This window comes from Manihot esculenta, chromosome 4 (assembly GCF_001659605.2).
Source record: "Manihot esculenta cultivar AM560-2 chromosome 4, M.esculenta_v8, whole genome shotgun sequence".
NCBI classification, from domain to species: domain Eukaryota; kingdom Viridiplantae; phylum Streptophyta; class Magnoliopsida; order Malpighiales; family Euphorbiaceae; genus Manihot; species Manihot esculenta.
In genome coordinates this window covers 1,899,502-1,905,767 of record NC_035164.2, presented here as the reverse complement: position 1 = coordinate 1,905,767, position 6,266 = coordinate 1,899,502, and positions in this window count along the sequence as shown.

Below are 6,266 nucleotides of genomic sequence, written 5' to 3'. Positions count from 1 at the left end.
AAAATGGGAGAGGGGTGAGCTACTAGAGCCCAGTGAGCAGAATAATAAAAACATTTAAATCATATGGATCATGGGATGCATCACATCACAGCTAATCACATCAAGGATGAACTTGTCACCAATAGCCCTCTACAAAGTCCAACTGTGCCAGAACGTAGAATGGGTCCTGGTCTTTCTCTTACATAACATAGCATAACATAACAGTCCAACTGTGCCAGAACGTAGAATGGGTCCTGGTCTTTCCCTTACATGGTGCCAGCGAACGTAGAATGGGTCCCACTGGTCTTACATTCCGTACTGTACATATCACATCGTCATATCATAGATCGAGGGCTTTGGATCATCCAACGTTCATCCACATCAATCAACAATAAAGTATGCAATGCAACATATTCGTGAATTCTAATGCAAATAACCTAGTATATCTCATGGCATTCATGATGCGTGAAACATGCTAAAAAGTCCATTATTTGCTTTAAAACATAATAAGTTATTCTACTCACCTCTAGGTAGCTCTGACCAGACACTGGAGCAGCTGACTCACTGCTGGGGTCCTCGATTCCTCGGGTCCTAACCTACACAGGTGGACTCAAATGAGAGATCAAACAAACAAGAACATAACTCTAAACTACTCCCCAAAAACCCCCTAAAACATCATGCAACAATCATAGAAAAACATGCAAGAGAGGGCTGGACAGGGCACTTTCGGCGGCAGGTTCGGCGGCCGAAAGTCCCTCCAGAGCCGAAAGTCAGGCAGGTTCGGCGGCACCTTCGGCGGCCGAAACTCCCAGACAGAGGCGAAACTCATGCATGTTCGGTGGCACTTTCGGCGGCCGAAACTCCCAGACAGAGACGAAAGTCCTCTTTCGGGGGCAAGCTTCGGCAGCCGAAGGCTGCCTCCACAAGCATGTTCAGCGGCCGAAAGTTCCTTCGGCTGCCGAACCTGGTTTCTCCCTTAGTGGCAGAAACTCAGCTCTTCTATGCACATTGCCTCCCAAACTACCCAATCATGCATAAACCTATTCTACAACATTCCCAAACATACACAAACAAGCATACAAGTTCCTAGGGGCATCAAACCAACAAAAACCCCAACTACAACACAACAAGCAATTCACATTGTTCATAAACACATATAAAACCCATAAACCTAACTATGAGCTAAACATGCATTCTACCCCATAGATCTACTTAAAACTTGCTTAAAACATGCAATGAGCTTAAGATCGGCTCTTACCTCGTGGAGATCGAGAGAGAGACGACCTAAACTCGGAGATGGGAGGGGTTGAGTTCCTTTGAACCTCAAGTTCGGCCGCCGAACATGGCATGCATGCGGAGGCACGTTCGGCCCCCGAACGTGGCCTGGCCAGCCACTATAAAAGGGTCCCTTAGCCGAAAACGGGTGAGCTTTTTCCCCATTTTCGGCCAAGGTGAGCTCTCCGCCGTCCCTCATCGATCTTGAGTTCTTTCCTTCCAATCCTACTTGATTTTCATAAGTTTTTACTTTGTTTTGAAGATTTTCAAGCTTTGAGCAAAGATTGGAACAATTAGTACTCACTCTCACCAGACTATTCCCTTAAAGTGGGAGGTCAAGGGTTCGAGTAGTGGGGGAGGCGACCTAATTTTCAAAGGGAAATTTGGGCCAAATCCACTTGGGGAAGGATGCATTCGATGCAAGAACCCAAGGGGACAAATCCTGCCAGGAATCCGTGAGGGTGAATGGATGTTAAGAACTGTTCACGATGCCAGTGGAAAGCCCGAGGTGGCAAGAGGCCAGGCGAGGGATAGCCCTGGGCCGAGAACGGTAACAGTGACAAAATTGAGTCAATCAATAGAATATTAAAAGGCTTTCGAGCATTTTCTATTACAACAATGGTTGAATTTTTTCTTTTTTTTTTTAATCAATGTGCGTATTACTTTGGCACTAGAAGAAGCCAATTCCTTCGACAACAACAAGATGGCTACAAATTCACACAGTCATGTAGTGAAATTATACAAAAGAATGCTTAGTCTGCAAATGGCCATCGTGTAATAATATTTAATCGTGATGAATTGGTTGTCGAAGTCCGAAGTGCAAAATCTGGGCAAAAACAAATGGTTAAGCTTATAGAAGGGACTTGCACTTGCGGTAAATCTCAAGAGATGCACATTCTATGTTCACATGCCATAGCAGCATGCATGTCAAGATCTGTGGATTATGAGTAATTTATTGATAGCTACTACACACTAGACAAAATAATCAAATATTACGAACATATGTTCACTACTTTGGGTAATTCAGACTATTAGCCTGCAAACCGTAAAGTATCACTTATTCCAAACAATGATAAGATTAGGAAAAAATAATGACCGAAGTCGTCGAGGATCCATAATGAAATGGATTGAACATTGCCAAAGTTAATATTCCCGAAAAAAATCATTGTTCAATATGTAGCCAATCGGGTCACAATAAAAAGACATGTAGTGTGAATCAAAATTTATGATTTCACATGGCTTTATTAATAAAATATTTTAAGTTGTGTTACAATTCCATATTTGTATATTATATTTAACCATTTTGTCATATGCATATTATATCCAAGAAATGTCTTCCTGTAAAAGTCTTTATAAGGCATCAACATGCCAATCAAGCAGAGAAAAGGGAAAACATAATAGTCGTAATACTCCAATAGACAAATATATTGATCCCAACACTTGTTCATGGTATGGTCATAAGCGATCTTTTACTAATCAACCAATTTATGCTTGCTTGGAATAAGGCTTTGCTAAACATATATTTATTGAACATTATTCCAAAAAATTTTTTGATTTTAGACATGCCACAATTGCTCCTCAACATGATTGGTAACGTTTGTGGGAGATTCGATGCGAATTGAAAGTTTATTGTAGCAATCATGAGTTGCCAATTTCAAAGGCTATATCGAAAAATATGGCTCGCAATATAAATGAAGAAATTAAAAAGCTTAAGGATCACCTTCTCAAGGAGATTAAGGTTATGGATAGGAAGCTGAAAAAATTCCATGCTGAAAAAAGTGAGTTTCTAAGTATATATGACGACAACCAATTCTCGTGTTCCAGCTTATTATATATAGAAGATAATGACCTATCTGATTATAGTGACAATGATAATGGTGATTTTACTAATTATCTACCACATTGACTACCAAAATATTGTTGAAATTTTTGTATATATTGACAATGTTTTGTAGTAATTAAATATATTGACAATGATCCAGCTATTTATTGTTGTAGGTATATCATGATTAATTACACTCCACGAGATATTTAACGTACAACTGATAGAAGATGGTTACTAGAAGATGAATTTGTATATCCATTTAACCCTCGTCTGCACAATAGTGACCATGTATATAATGTAATGCAAAGCAAATGCACATTTCGTATACGGCAATCAGAATCTCTATGAGAGCAATCTATTCAATGTGAATTAAATGTCCATGCTGTAAAGCTATCATGATGTCAATGTCAACAATTGATTAAATGCATTGCGCAATTTATCATATTCATGAGGAGAACAACAGAATGACTATTAGATTAAATAGATAATTTTTCAAGACAAACGCAACAAAATTTTTAGAGGATGGAAATTTAAATCAATATCAAATGTACCGAAATATGATGTTATCAAGCGATTGTACATCTGATATTGAAATATCTGATGAGGATTAGTGATGGCAATTATGTATGTAGAACATTAAGTGTAACCTTATGTATTTGTATATGATTTATCAGTTTTATGAAAAGTTTTTCAGTTACTCACACATTAATTAACAACCAAACATAATGACGTCCTTATTTCTATTAAAAAGTAGCATTACAATATCACATTAATCCTCATCGAACATATGAAAATATGATGCATACATTGGAGATGACATTACATTATTGATCTCCACTTCCGACAGTGAGTGACCATTTGCATGTGCTTGTTCATTAACAAGACGTAGCATATACTACCTAGATATGCGTATCATTAGCCGATTATTCTCTTTACGAATCCTCCTTAATGCAATCTCATATGTGTGAATGTTGTTCCTGGTCATTGTTAGTGACTCATGCTTGACAATTGGGGCATTAAGTTGACGAATATCAATCATAAGGTTTTACGATTCCTCAACACGATAAGTCCATTCACAACGAAACTCGATATAATATTCTCGCCTATCAGTTTGTCTCTATCCAATATAGTTGTCATTAAATATAGGCAACATCCATAGTCTACCATTCCTGCGATATGATGAACTACCATCCATTGCAATTGTGCCACATCCTTATCAAATAGAATATTCAGTATATGTAGAAAATTTTTTTACATATAATAATTGCCATATGACTTAACAATTTACTTTCATCTTTTATCTTTATTACTTGCACAAAAAAAAAAAAAATTGTCATGTGACTTAACAGTTCACTTTCATTTTCTATATTTATCACTTGCACGAAAATAAATAATTGTTATGTGACTTAACAGTTCACTTTCATCTTTTATCTTCATCACAATTTTCAAACAAAATAATTACCGTGTGATTTAACAGTTCACTTTCATGTTCTTTCTTTATCATTTGCACCAAAAAAAATAATTATCATGTGACTTAAAAGTTCAATTTTATCTTCTGTCTCAATAATTGCCATGTGCAGGAATAGAGGCCCCTCATGACAGTAGATATTTCGTCAATCCCGAATCACGTGATACTTCAGTGCTACGTTTGCAGCATTCTCATTGGTCTGGAGTGGTGTAGAATGAACCACATGATATTGGTGTGATCACTTGTTGACGATCTATTGGAGTATTACATAGTCACAATATCAATAATAGACTCATCCCATATCTTCGTATAAGTGGATTTTATGGAGCAGTTCGACTAGGCTTCTTCCACTTGGATCACCACTTCATTACAGCTTTGGTTGAGAGATGGCGACCAGAGACACATATTTTCATGTTACCTCATAGAGAGTGTACTATTATACGGCAGGATATGAGATTGATTTTTGGATTGTCCATTGACAGCAACGCTATTTTTGGATCTATAGGCCAGTCATGGCAATTGTTATGTCAAGATTTGCTAGGAATGATCCTGAATCGGGATGTAATGAAGGGCAATTCACTTGAACTTACCTGATTGAGGGATAACTTTGACCATATTTCGTATTACGCTGATGACATTACTATTCAAAGGCATGCTAGGGCCTTCATCTTACGGCTAATCAGTGGATCACTATTTGTAGATAAATCTGCTCACCTGGCTAATTTAATATTTTTGCCACTACTAGCAAATTTGAATAGAATAAGTCAATATAGCTGGGGTGCTGCGTGCCTTGCTTGGCTTTATAAATAGCTACACAGAGTCACATCATCATAGGTCTAGCAAATAGGTGGTGCACTGTATATATTACAGATTTGGGCTTGGAATAAAATAAAAATAATTGCGCTAACCATATCCCAGATAGATCCACTTCTAGATACACCGATAGATAGCAGGTTAGTATTCTACCCTAATTTAATAGATATTTGTATTACAACTATTATCAAAGCCAATATCATGTTAGTAATTCAAATCAATATACCGTATAGGTGGAGTAATACTAGAATTCAAATCAATATACCATATAGGTGGAGTAATACTAGAATTATTATCGAAATTACAACGCATGTATTAGTGCAACTTCGGTACCAACTTGACTGCATAGAAGCTGAAGATGTTATTATTCTTAACCTTTTAATTACATGTCAATTCAAAAAATACAATTTTAACCTTTTACATTATTTTTTCTATGCAGTTTATATGGGAGTCATACTCTGATGATGTGGTGGACGCTATGCTAGATTACTGTCTATAAGGAAGACAAATATGGCAATCGGTTGTGCCACTAATTTGTTTTCATGTTGTAAAGTGGCATCAACCTGATAGAGTGCTACGACAGTTTGAGTTAGCTCAACTCATTCCACCATCACCACGTCAAACAAATGATATACATGGAATAAAATTAACATCTTCGGCCATAAACTGGATCACTGAACACCAAAATTGGATTGCACTTTAGGAATCAAGGTACCAACGGATTGCCGGCAGCATTCCTTTGTCCCAATTTTTACACTTCCATTCACAATATATGGAATGATACAAATGGATTGCACGTCTGCAGATGTCTCAAAATGGTGCATCAATCGGCACAGTGGTAACATTTTACTTGTTTCTTCATTATAAAAATATTTACAATATTTAGGTTTTGGGATTGATAGCTTA